Source organism: Eptatretus burgeri, chromosome 10 (assembly GCF_056783735.1).
Source record: "Eptatretus burgeri isolate ZD-2024b chromosome 10, Ebu_testis_v1, whole genome shotgun sequence".
Taxonomy (NCBI): Eukaryota; Metazoa; Chordata; class Myxini; order Myxiniformes; family Myxinidae; genus Eptatretus; species Eptatretus burgeri.
In genome coordinates, this window is record NC_140970.1 from 39,602,372 (window position 1) to 39,617,371 (window position 15,000).

At 41.6% G+C, this 15,000-nt stretch overlaps 1 protein-coding gene and 1 long non-coding RNA gene across 5 annotated transcripts in view; one reads left to right on the forward strand and one right to left on the reverse strand.

Annotated features, from left to right (window-relative positions):
* LOC147018372 (GATA-binding factor 2-like) overlaps positions 1-15,000 on the forward strand; it is an 89,768-nt gene that overhangs the window by 23,724 nt on the left and 51,044 nt on the right. The window lies entirely within an intron of this gene.
* The window catches only part of LOC147018373 (uncharacterized), a 31,164-nt gene continuing 16,708 nt past the window's right edge, over positions 545-15,000 (reverse strand). For all 3 annotated transcript variants that reach the window (XR_015062355.1, XR_015062354.1, XR_015062353.1), the window contains exon 2: positions 545-1,007. This is a non-coding gene — a long non-coding RNA (uncharacterized LOC147018373). The remainder of the gene's footprint in view (positions 1,008-15,000) is intronic.

Genomic DNA, 15,000 nt, shown 5'->3' on the forward strand with positions numbered 1-15,000 from the left:
TTCTCGAGATTACACCAACAACCACTTTCTGCTTTTTGGATCAAGGGGTAGTACTGAGCAGGAGGTTTTAATGTTTCTTCTGTTAATCTGTCATTCTGTCCTTTACCATGCCAAGATTCCAAAATTAGTCGGCAGCGTTTGTTTGGCGTGACGTCCAGAATCTGTGTATTGCTTCCATTATATATATATATATATATATATATATATATATATATATATATATATATATATATATATATATATTGTAATGGATGTCACCTCCAGATAACCCCAAGAGGACGGCACATCTTAAAATACCAGGACAGCCAGTTGCCCCTGAACTTCCAGTGGGATACCAAGCCCAGAGTTGTGTTACTGTTTAAAGAAGCTTGAGTCCGAGCGAGTATCGTGCCGACAGTCAAGCAACAGATCTTAATGAGTTGGCCAAGCAGGACCAATGCTGTGTAACCGCTTCCTCTGATTTATAAGCCCAATTAAAATTTGACCAATCGCAGGTAGCTGCCTCACATCACCATCAAAATAGACCGAATAAGTCAAGACACAATCTATTTATAAACAGGGTGTTTACTGGCAAGCACATATTTACAAATGGGGCAAATTATCAGTTATATACTGTACGTACAGGGAAATTCACAGGCAAATTTTATCATACATTTCCTTTATCCCCTAATCGACACCCACACCCTCAGATCCATATTCAATGACTTAGCAACTTTGCATTAACATTGGCACCAATCATGCATCTGAAGGGAAAAAGAGAGATGGGTGAGGGGCAAGATGAGAGGAAGAAAGAAGAATATGGGGACATGTTGTGCCCCTGAACACCTTGCACTATCCTGGTTTTGCTTGCACTGCCCTATGGTACTGTGAGATGGTCCTACGGCCTGGACCCCCTCGCACTCTGCTCTCGGTCCTTCTTTCGTGCACAAAACGTGCTGTGCTTCTCCTTGTGCCCAAAGATGAAATGTCCATGGTGTGAACTCGATGCAGGTTTCGGCAGGAAAACGCTTGAGGTGTGCGAGGAAAAGTGGGAGGGGGAGACCAATGTTGCATTTTTTTTTAATGTACACATTCGCAAAGCATAACTGCTCACATAGACTTCAGACACTTATCTAAACAATATTGAAAAAATCTTAGATATTATGCTTTTTTCTGCTCTGATGCATAAGCTTTGTGTTTATATACCTTTATGAAAAAGAATACACCTTTATGAAAAAGGCAAATACACCTTTATTAAAAAAGAAAATCGTATTCAAATAACCAAATGTATGCACAATATACCTTGATATCAACGAAGAGCGAGTATATCCACCCATTTCCTTCAAAACCATTGAAATTCTACTTGGAACACTTTCAAATACTTTGTTATAAACTCTTGTGGAATGGTGTTTGACGCTTCTTCCAAGACCTTTCGAAGAGATCTATGCTTTGAGCTGGTCATTCCATCCATTGAAAGACTCCCGCTTCCTCTTCATTTTGCAAATAAGTTTTAATTATTCCAGCTGAATGTTTTGGATCATTATGTTGCTGTAAAATGAAGTTTGGCACCACTGGGGATGGCATGGTGAATTCAAATTTGGTTGAATGTACCTTGCTGCAGTTAATATACCATCAATTTGCAACAATTGTCCAACACCACTTGAGGATATGCATATGTAAACCTGAATAGAACCTCCTGCATGCTTAATTGTTGGCTTCAAGCAAGGCTCTTTATAAGTGTCAGTTTTTTGTCATCTCATATATGGATGGTACTGTCCTTGTTTAGATCCAAATAACTGAAAAAAACCGGAAGACCAAGAAGGAGCTCGAAGAAGTAAAGAGTAAGAAGTAAAGACGATGACTTGATACAAGCACTTGACTTCATTATTAGGCTAGTGCGCAGCGTGCTGGACAGGGTGATGCTGCTTTATGTGGTGTCGAAGGTTTGACGTACTTGAATCTGATGCCTTAACCCTCAGCACCCGAGCACCGTACAAGCAATAACGTTTTTCTTTGCCCTCCCAGCTGTTTTTAAAGCAATTGCCAATTGGTTATTTTGTATGAATCAGGTGTGCTTTATAAAGGCTGTGTCGATTACCAGTATGGCGGTCCGTGAAGGTGAAACCGATAACGCCCTGTGCCGATTACAGATTACCAATACTGATCTCGCTTTAAAAGTAAAACACAATCGTTTTTAATACAAGTTGAAGTTGGAACTTGGAATTAAAATAACCGTTCTCATCATGAGGAAAAAAAAATCCCTGTGTGAGAATACTTTGAAAAGAATGCAGTTTGTGGAAATGGCCTTTTGGTTCAGGCCCGGATGCAGATCCGGCTTATCAGTGGCACAAAAAATGTAAACTGTTCAACCTGGCAGAGATATCTACCGAGTGCCATTCTAGTTCTTCTTGCAGTCCATGTAATTTTTAAAAGTCGTCTCCAACACCACATTTCAAAACTGTCAATCTTGCTTTCTTTCTTTGTCGTTGTGCACGACTCGCATCCTTGCATTGCAACTGGAAAAACCAGCGCATTCACCAGCCTCCTCTTGGTTTGTTTTGTCACATATTTGTCTTTCCACATCTTTATCAATCTTGACATTGACGTTCTCAACAATACTAACCATCGATTAATTTCTCCTCCACATTCTCCACTCACTTAAATCTTAGAACCCAGAAAGATGAAGCTTTCCACCGTTTCCATGTGATCGTCTCCGAATCTGCACACGCCTTCTCAGTTGACAATATTTCAGTCGTTTAAAAGGTTTGAATAAATTCCGGATTTTTCACTTTTCCTTCTTCACTGTCTGCAGCAATTCCATCCAGTTTCCTTTTACCTTCTGCCGATAGAGTGGTATCATCAGCACACCTTAGATTGTTGATACGTCTTCCTCCAATCCTGACTCCATTCTCTGTGTCATCCAAGTTTGATTTCCTCATGATGTACTCACTATGCAGATTGAACAAGTAAGGGGAGAGAATGAACCCCTGTCTGATCCCTTTTCCAATTCCATTCCATGATGTCTCTCCATACTCTGTTGTTACTGTAGCTTCTTGTTTAGTCTTCAGCCTTCTTATCAGACATATCACCTGCTCTGACATCCTCATTTCTCTCGGCATAATTCACATCAATTCACGATCAACACAATCGAAGGCTTTGCTATAATCTGTAAAACAGATATTCTCCTTCCTTTGATATTCCATTGCTTTTTCCATGATCAACCTCAGATTTGCAATTTGATCTCTTGTACCTCTTCCTCTTCTGAAATTTTCTTCTTCAACAGGCATGTCTCACTTAATGAAGTCTTCCAATCTGTGTTTAATGATCTTTAATAACATCTTGCTGGCTTATGAAATGAAGGCAATGGTTCAGTTATTTGAACATTCTCTTGGATCCCCTTTCTTTGTTAACAGTGTGTGGACTGACTGCTTCCACCTTTAAGGCCATATACAATCTTGCTCCAGATGTGTGTTCAGATAGCTGTTAACTTTTTGATTGCCTCCTCCCCAACTATTTTCAAGAGGTACGGTATGTTGGAATTTCATCAGACCTGGTGCTTCTCCTTTTGCCAGCTCTTTCAAAGCTCTACCCCCCTCACATTCTATCACTATTGGTTCGTGCTTATATTCTTTTTCTTGAAAGGTTGCAATCATATTGTTATCTTGTTTGTATAGAGTTTCGGTGTAGTCCTTCCATCTTTCTTTCACCTGTGTTTGTTCTGTCAAGTCTTTTCCTGTTGTACTTTTAAGGATGCCAATCATAGACCTAAACATTCCTGTGATCTTTCTGATCTTTTTAAAAAGATCTCTTGTTCTTGCCACTCTGTTGTCACTTTCTATCTCAATGCGTGTCTCATTGAAATGTTTATTTCTTTCCGAGCATGCCTTGGTAGTTGGCATTTAGACACCGAATGCCCTCCTTTGATGCGCTTTTGTTTTTCATCTCTTGTCTTCTGTATGCAATTTTTTTTTTTGCCTCTTCTGACAGTCGATTACCCTTCTTTCTGTTCACTTTTGGGATGTTGTTTTTGTTGTTACATATATATATATATATATATATATATATATATATATATATATAGTATACGCACATATATATATATATATATATATATATATATATATATATATATATATATATATATATATATATATATATATATATACATATATATATATATATATATATATATATATATATATATATATATATATATATATATATATTTATATACACATATATATATATATATATATATATTTATATACACATATATATATATATATATTTATATATATATATATATATATATATATCTATTTATATGCATATATATATATATATATATATATATATATATATATATATATATATTTATATACACATACATATATATATTTATCTATTTATATGCATGTATTTATATATATATATATATACACATATATATATATATATATATATATATATATATATATATATATATATATATATATATATATATATATATATATATATATATATATATATATATATATATATATATATATATATATATATTTATATACACATATATATATATATATATATATATATATTTATATACACATATATATATATATATATATATTTATATACACATTATATATATATATATATATTTATATACACATATATATATATATATATTTATATACACATATATATATATATATATATTTATATACACATATATATATATATATTTATATACACATATATATATATATATATATATATATATATATATATATATATATATATATATATATTGTTGCGGATTCGCGCCCGCCGGCGTGCTGACAGCCACGTAACTCGAATCGCGGCACGTCGCCCACCGGACGGACAATCCAGTCGTGACCCTCTCGGACTAACGCCGGGAACCAGTCACGGGTGGACCTTTCGGTCTCACCGCGATCGAGCCAATCAGCCCCCGCGTGGGATAGGGTTGCTCGCCAAATTCGACCTACCTAAGTACCCACACGGAGGGTAGACCGGGCGATCGCACCTCGCCGCAGGTCGACTTCGGACACGGGCCACTGAAGCGACCCGTTCCGTACTATCGGGATAACCGAGCGGTGTTATCGTCGGCCTCGACGGTTCGATTAATTATCGGGCGTATTCAGCCCACTACCAACCCTTTACGTGAAGCAAGATGAGGATTCAATGAAAGAAATGACGAAGCGAAGCGGGAAACAGTTCAACACAAAGCACATTTATTCGCGATGAACGGAAAGCACACATATTCAATTCCACCAAAAGCACATAGAAAAGGAAAAGACAAAAAGCAACACAATGCAATTTTACACAAAAAGCAAATGCGACAATGCAGATCTAATACCGATTACGCGAGCACACGGCAACACTTATACAATTTTACTTCACAGACGGCGCCGACAACACATACCCAAAACCAAGAAAAAGAACACCCTCAAAGATGAGGCGGGCCTGAGGCCAAGACCGGGTCGGGCCTACCCGTCTGGTGATGAGACGCGGAGCGGCGATGGTGCCTCAACTCCGCGGGCCTCGCGGGCAGTGTCTGGTAGGGGGTGGGAAAGGGGCCCCCTTGGTCGCACTATCTCAGCACGGGGGGAAACAGGAGGGGGTTGCTGATGCTCGGGGAAGGGAGGATTTCTACTCTGCCTCGAGTCCCGCGACGAGCGTCTCCACCTCGGCCAGGTCGCGCCGTCGGCCTCCCTGGTGTGCAGCTCCTGGCACGACGCGAGCACCCCTCGTCTGCCCTCGCCGCCTCTCCACAGCTCCGTCCCCTTCGCTCCGACTCCAACGCACACGACGACGACCAACTCCTTCTTGCTTCTTCTTCCCAACTCCACCGACTGCGAAGTCTTAACTCCTTATCCACTTGACTGACGAACGCGGTCGCTTATATAAGCCCCGTGGCTTCGCTCTCTCATCTTTGACCCCCTGCCTTCGACCTTTCACCTCGCTCCCCATTGGCCCGAGAAAAAGTGGGCGTGAATGCATTTTGATCCATAAATTTGCATATAGCGATCGCCCTCCAACGCCCTGGAGGCGGGGCCAAATCGCCCCTCGCTCACCGATTGGACGGAACAAAAGTGGGCGTGTGTCGTTTTTGATCCGTTTTTGAAGTGGAAAATCCGTGGTTTTGTACACGCTGTTCGGCGCGCGCCCTGCACGAGTCCAACACCGGTACCCACAAGTGGCGCAAGAACGGTGGCGATGCGACGGTTGCGAGGTGTGACGTGAAGCGGCGCCGCGGTGGGTGGTTGATGTTGTGGTTGGTGGTGGTAACAATGGCGGTTGGTCCAAAATAAAGATAGTAAAAGAAAAACGGCTATCCTGAAGAGTCGCAGCACGCATAAATGACATGTATTCCCACTAGACAACGGGTTTGGGCCTAACTACACATATACTTACCGAGATATCTCACCTAAGGGACCTGAATGGTGGTTTGCGAATTTGGTAACCACAACAATATATTTATATACACACATATATATATATTTATATATTTATATATATATATATATATATATATTTATATATATATATATATATATATATATATATATATATATATATATATATATCTCCATCCATCCATTGGGACCAGACTCTATGCAGAGCATTGATGCTACCGAAGCAGTCTCCTTGGCTATTGGGCACAATCCTGGATGGGTCACCACTACGACACAGTATACCAGCAAGCTGGCGCTCATTTTGCCGACCTCGCAAGGATGGCAGGTCAAGTTCACCGCACCTGGTATTAATTCAACAGCTAAGTGGGATTTGAACCTCAGGGCCCGAGAATCCCAAGCCCACCACCCTAATCATTAAGCCAACACCAGGCGCACATATATATATATATATATATATATATATATATATATATATATATATATATATATATATATATATATATATATATATATATATATATATATATATAAATAAATAAATAATGTCTGACCTTGGTGAACGTTGTGACCATTCCGTTTTGATGATGTCATGACTGCAGCCCCAGAAGGGCCTCTTGCAGTGCAAAGATATCAAGGTCAAATGCTGTCACCAAACAGATGAACAGCGTAGCTACTGACTAGTTTCATCCTTTTTTCGGGCTCGTTATGGCAAACCATCACTGTTCCATCGAATTGTTAATTTTGAAACCTTACGGCTTTATATAAAAAAGGGTGAAACTCGTTGGTATGTTTGATTTTCATCTGCTTGTGGCTGAGATTCAAACCCAGGCCAGATCACTCAGAGGCAGGCTTCCATACCACTCGGTCTAGGCTCTCCCGCCTAACAGGTGGATGTGTGGCATGCACATCCTGTTGATCATGACCCTTGCAGCAAATATGTTTGGCACAGGGGTTATTGGTTGCCATTATCAGTTAAGAGGTGTGATTGAAGATCCATTTTTAAAAGAAAAGAAAAAGGCAAACAAAACCAAGTATTGCACCATGTACAGTCCTTTACGATTTTGCAACGGATTGTTGAAAATTACATTTCATCAGTGACCCATGAATTTCCTCAGGCCTATAAGATGAGGCAAGGCAGCCTACCAAACTCAGTGAGCAAAGCCATCCTTTAAAGTCCACCGTCAATATATTGAAAGTAGTGATTAAAAAGTGACATTTTATATGATTAAGCTGATTATCAATCATGACGCACTCGAGATGATGTCACACTCGAGCTCGGTAATGACGCATTTAAAATTTGTGACATCATGAGAGGGCATATGTTTTACTCCTGGGCTGTTGCAGCAGTTCCATGTAGTTGCTTTTAACATGTAATTTTTTTTATTCTCCATTTTACACATTTTCCATGTACAGTACTGTAATTGAGACCAAGAACTGTCATGATAAAACCCTATGCTCACCCGTTGCAGAAAATTTCAACTTTGGGTGGAATAGCCTACAAAAGCACAAGATACTTTGCAAAAGTCCTCAACGTTTTACGATGCAGTGCCTCCTATTGGCACGTCACCAGAAGCCATTATGAGGCTGGATCCGATGCTCGTCGATAATCAAAGCCTGCAGCATTAGATATCTGAGGGGGAGCACGCCATTGCCAAACTATGCTGGTTGCATCGGCGACCATAACATCAGCTGTTGCACGTGACGCCCATTGCCAGTTGCTCCTTCATTGGCACCAGATGGTCCGTGGCGTGCGGAGTCCCTGTGCCGGACACGGACTCTGGGGCAGCAGGAAATGAACGCGGTTTCGTTTCCAACGCGCCTGGAACACAGAATGCGCGAAGCTCGGCTCGGTGTCCAAGTGTGTGGATTAAAGGCTGAGACAGCTTTTCCCTCGAGCTTTCACTCTGTCCACATTTGTCTGCATGCGGCAACGATCTTCAATCTCTTTCACCTTGAGATATGCTTCAATAATACGTATTAAAAATTGACTTAATTATCCAGAAAGCTATCGTTATGATGCATATATATATATATATATATATATATATATATATATATATATATATATATATATATATATATATATATATATATATATATATATTACTATTGTGGACACAACTTCGCAAACTTCAATTACTCATTTTTTGTTTGTTTTTCTTTTTAATATTTTTTGCTTTTCCATGAGCTGCTCTTGTTGGCACTTTCTGCTTTTCCCTGAAACATTCGACATCCCACGCCAATGCAAGGCGATCCGACCTCTCTCTCTCTTTCTCCGCTGCGCGACCTAACGGAGCCTCTCCATGAACGTTATGGTGTACATGGAGAAATCCATGGAGATAAATGAATGGATAACGAGTTCCGCAGAAATTCCTCGAAGACATCTTCAGACGAAACCCTTTCTTCACCGGCCGTTTGTGCCTGAGAAACATGTTTATCCCATCCACTGTGCAATTTGCGCAATGGTGTCAGCATCTGTGCGCTTCGCTCTCATGAGATTGATTTGATGTCTTATTCGCTTATAAGTGTTTTAGCGCTTTGACTTTATAAGTGTTGTTTTATGGTTGTTATAATTCTGGGTGTACAGTTTACATGTATGGATTGCAGCAGTTTATTTGTGACGATTTGTTTCAATCTATGAGGTGAAACTGGAGAGATGGGGCAGAGATGGGTGGCACTAACAATTCAGATACAAGAGTAAATTGAAAAGTAACGAGAATTTAGAAATACTAGCGAATAATTTGTCCTAACTTTCCGAACAGACTGCTTAATCCTCCAGAATTATGGACTGGTTAATTCCCCAAGGATTTTGGATGGGTCAATTCCCCCAGAATTATGGACTGGTTAATTCCTCTTGGATTTTCGACAGGTTAGTTGCCCCAGTATTTCAGACTGATTAATTCCCCTAGGATTTTGGATGGATCAGTTGCCCCAGAATTGTGGACTGGTTAACTCTCCTCGGATTTTGGATGGGTTAGTTGCCCCAGAATTGTGGACTGGTTAATTATCCTCGGATTTTGGATGGGTTAGTTGCCCCAGAATTGTGGACTGGTTAACTCTCCTCCTATTTTGGATGGGTTAGTTGCCCCAGAATTGTGGACTGGTTAACTCTCCTCGGATTTTGGATGGGTTAGTTGCCCCAGAATTGTGGACTGGTTAATTCTCCTTGGATTTTGGATGGGTTCGTTGCCCCAGAATTACAGATGGATAATTCCCCGAGGATTTTGGACGAGTTTGTTGCCCCAGAATTACGGACTGGTTAATTCCCCCAGAATTACGGACTGGTTAATTCCGCTAGGATTTTGGACGGGTCAGTTGCCCCAGAATTGTGGACTGATTGATTCCCCTAAGATTTTGGATGGGTTCGTTGCCCCAGAATTATGGACAGGTTAATTCCCCCAGAATTCCGGACAGGTTAATTCCCCCAGAATTACGGACAGGTTAATTCCCCCAGAATTATGGACAGGTTAATTTCCCAAGAATTATGGACAGGGTAATTCCCCCAGAATTACAGACAGGTTAATTCCCCCAGAATTACAGACAGGTTAATTCCCCCAGAATTACGGACAGGGTAATTCCCCCAGAATTACGGACAGGTTAATTCCCCCAGAATTGCGGACAGGTTAATTCCCCCAGAATTACGGACAGGTTAATTCCCCCAGAATTACGGACAGGGTAATTTCCCCAGAATTATGGACGGGTTAATTGCCCTAGAATTATGGACAGGGTAATTCCCCCAGAATTATGGACAGGTCAATTCCCCCAGAATTACGGACTGGTTAATTCCGCCAGGATTTTGGACAGGTCAGTTGCCCCAAAATTGTGGACTGATTGATTCCCCTAGGATTTTGGATGGGTTCGTTGCCCCAGAATTATGGACAGGTTAATTCCCCCAGAATTATGGACAGGTTAATTCCCCCAGAATTATGGACAGGTTAATTTCCCAAGAATTATGGACAGGGTAATTCCCCCAGAATTACAGACAGGTTAATTCCCCCAGAATTACGGACAGGTTAATTCCCCCAGAATTACGGACAGGGTAATTCCCCCAGAATTACGGACAGGTTAATTCCCCCAGAATTGCGGACAGGTTAATTCCCCCAGAATTACGGACAGGTTAATTCCCCCAGAATTACGGACAGGGTAATTTCCCCAGAATTATGGACGGGTTAATTGCCCTAGAATTATGGACAGGGTTAACTTCCCCACAATTATGGACAGGTTAATTCCCCCAGGATTGTGGACAGGATAATTTCTCCAGAGTTGGTGCAATTTCGTATGATATATATATATATATATATATATATATATATATATATATATATATATATATATATATATATATATATATATATATATATATATATATATTGTTGTGGTTGACGAAATTCACAAACCACCATTCAGGTCCCTTAGGTGAGATATCTCTGTAAGTATATGTGTAGTTAGGCCCAAACCCGTTGTTTCGAGGGAATAAATGTCATTCAGTCGGGCTGCGACTCTTCAGGATAGCCGTTTTTCTTTTACTATCTTTATTTTGGACCAGCCGCCATTACTACCACCACCAACCACGTCTCAACAGCCGTCACACAACAACCACCAACCACAACGCCGCTTCACAACAACCACCAACCACAACGCCGCTTCACAACAACAACCACCAACCACAACGCCGCTTCACAACAACAACCACCAACCACAACGCCGCTTCACAACAACAACCACCAACCACAACGCCGCTTCACAACAGCCACGACCTTTACCGTCACAACTCGCCACCATCGCATCACCGTCATTCCCACGCCACTTGTGGGCGCCGATGCTGGACTCGTGCGGGGCGCGCACCGAGCAGCGTGTTCAGAGACATCACAGACTTTCCGAAGAAAAAAACGGATCAAAAACGACTCACACCCACTTCTGTTCCGTCCTATCGGAGAGCGTGGGGCGATTTGGCCCCGCCTCCAGGGCGTTGGAGTGAGGTCGCGATATGCAAACTCATGGATCAAAAAGCATTCACGCCCACTTTTCCTCGGTCCAATGGGGAGCCAGTTGGAGGTGAAGGGTCGGAGGTAAAGGGTCAAAGGTGGTGGAGCGAGGCCACGGGGGATATAAACGGCCGCGCTCGCCAAACAGTTCAGTTCAGTGGGCAGTTGTGAGTTCGGAGGGGAGAAGTCAAGAGTGAAGAGTTGGGACGAGCAAAGAGAGGAGACGGAGAGGGCGATTAGACGGAGCTGTGGAGAGGTGGCGGCGGCGAAGGCGGACGAGGGGGTGCTCGCGTCGGTGCCGGGAGCTGCAGAGGGAGAGGCCAGCAACGCGACCGAGGTCGAGGAGGAGACGCTCGTCGCGGGACCCGAGACAGGGTGATATCCGCCATCCCCCGAGCATCAACAACCCCCCTCCTGTTTCCCCCCACGCTGAGATAGTGCGACAAGGGGGCCCCTTTCCCACCCCCTACCAGACACTGTCCGCGAGGCCCGCGGAGTTGAGGCGCCACCGCCACTTTGCGTCTCATCATCAGACGGTAGGCCCGACACGGTCTCGGCCCCAGGCCCGCCTCATCCTGGAAGGTGGTTCTTTTCTTTTGCTTTGGGTATACGTGTTGTCGGCGCCGTCTGTGAAGTAAAATTGTATAAGTGTTGCCGTGTGCTCGGTAGTCGGATAGCTCTGCATTGTCTTCTTCTTTTATATTTGCTTTTTGTGTAATATTGTGTTTCTTCTCCTTTTACATGTGCTTTTGGTGTAATTGTATATGTGTGCTTCCCGTTCATCGCGAAATAAATGTGAGTTATGTTGAACTGTTTTCCCGCTTCGCTTCATCTTTTCTTTCATTGAATCTCCATCTTGCTTCACGTAAAGGGTTGGTCGTGGGCTAAAACGCCCGATAATTAATCGAACCGTCGAGGCCGACGAATAACACCGCTCGGTTATCCCGATAGTACGGAACGGGTCGCTTAAAGTGGCCCGTGTCCGAAGTCGACCTGCGGCGAGGTGCGATCGCCCGGTCTACCCTCCGTGTGGGTACTTAGGTAGGTCGAATTTGGCGAGCAACCCTATCCCACGCGGGGGCCGATTGGCACGATCGAGGTGAGACCGAAAGGTCCACCCGTGACTGGTTCCCGGCGTTAGTCCGAGAGGGTCACGACTGGATTGTCCGTCCGGTGGGCGACGTGCCGCGATTTGAGTTACGTGGCCGTTCGCACGCCAGCGGGCGCGAATCCGCAACAATATATATATATATATATATATATATATATATATATATATATATATATATATATATATATATATATATATATATATATATATTTATTTATTTTTTTTTTATATCCCCACCCCCTCCCTACCAGAGTTGTTCGAAGGTATTATATAAGCTCTCGAGTTCTGTGTTCTCTCTATACTATGCACTTTTACATGGAGAATTGGAGGGTTCCCGGCACTCCAACTCTAGGAGCTATGAATGTTTTTTGTTTTGGTTCCCAAAACCTTCTCATACACCCCGAGTGCAACCACCAGTTTTCCTCTCATTACCCTGTGCACACAAAGATGAATGCATTGTTAAGCAATAGGTTCACTTCTGTCTGTCTGTCTGTCTGTCTGTCGTCCATGTACAAACACTCGTCCATGTACAAACATCAGTTTATGATCAAGGAACAACTTAATTTGAACACAAATTGGAACATGAATCGGAAAACGAACTTGTAGTTTACAATAGTCTGCCTGTCTGGCAGTGAAATAAAATTGAAAATCATTTCAAACAGGAAACTTGTGGTTTATAAAGATGTTATAATGGACATGAACAACAGGCACAAAGAACTCATCTTCTTCTTCTTCTTTCGGCTGCTCCCGTTAGGGGTCGCCACAGCGGATCATCCGTATGATCCGCATAGTGATTTGGCACATGTTTTACGCCGGTGCCCTTCCTGACGCAACCCTGGTCGCCTCTTACGACACAGGGATATGGTACACCTATTTTAACCGGGGTATACACCGGCCCAGTACACTGGTACTCACTTCGCCGACCTCGGAAGGATGACAGGTTGAGTCAACCCCCTGGTGTATTAATTCAGTGGCCCAACGGGGCTTGAACTCAGGACCTTTTGGATCCCAAGCCGCTGCCCTAACCACTGCGCCAACACCAGTCTCAGGCACAAAGAACTCATGTAACATGTTAAATAAGGTGGTGTAAAAGACACTGCATCAATGGCAGTAAACTTCCGGAATTTTTATACAACCTTTAAAATCTTTATTTTATTTCAATTGAATTATATACGTGAACACTGTAGAACACAAATCGCTTTCCTGCCGTTTCCACAAACCTCAGTTTTGCAGTTCTTGGAGATGTTAAATAAGGTGGTGTGTAAGACTACTTCAATGACACTAAACTTCTGGATTTTTTTATATGACCTTTAAAATCATTATGTATTTCAATTTAATTATAGACTTAAACACTGTGTGGGGTAAGGTGTTCCATGAACTCTCCATCTCCGTCTTGCCATTCAAGAATTCATGTAAATCAAATAAACACATAAACATTCACTTTTATATTTTTATTTTCAGGGTCTTAAGCTCGTGGAAGAGCTGGAACACAAATCACACACACACACACACACACACACACACACACACACACACACACACACACACACACACACACACACACACACACACACACACACCAATATATGATCTCAAATTTATGATTTATTTATTTCTCTACATTTTATGGTAGTTTAAAATAACTTTTAGAACTTAACGATCGCTCTTCCTTTGTTTCTCGCCTAGTGTTAAAAAATATACATGCATGAAGAAATGTTTATTGGCCCCAGACATGCTGATCAATGCATGTTTACACCTTATGTTACACATGTGTGCATCAATGTACATGATTGTCCATACTGAATTTTATTGAATACTAGACCACCCATGAACCTGTTGGGTTCCCGTTGTGACAGCAGTTGATGAAAAAAAAAAAAAAACACTTTTAATATTATTTGGTGGTCAAACTTTAACTTGAAGAAAATTGTGCTACGTGTGTGGGGTAACAATTGTGAATAGTCTCCATTCCCTGCATTGAATGGAAACACTTTATTGACGTCAATGTTTGTAAATTAATGCTGTGTGGATAAAGCACGGGAATGTCGGGCCAAATGACCTCCCCTTGTGTCCAAATTCCCTTTTATTAATTCGTTAGGTTTTTAACGAGTTATTGTATGAATTATTGCATGTGTTCTACGAACTATATGAGTTGTTGCACACAATGTTGGATGAGTTGGTGCATGTGTTGTTTGAAATTTTGTCCGTCTCAGTGTTATGTACAAGTTGAAATAGTTCTTCAGGTCTCTCCTCCAATTGGAAAATTTCCTGAGAGGTCACGTAAAAAATTCTCCTGGGACTCGAACGAAGGAATAATATTATCACGGGGGCAGAAATGGACAGAAGCGGATCATTGTTATCCGCACATGGACGGAGTATCGATAATGCGATCTTATTGCGCATTCCATTTTTAATAAAATTTTAATCACACGTACAGCAAGAGGTTGGACAAATGACAGATCGACATTGTAATGGACATTCTGATTCT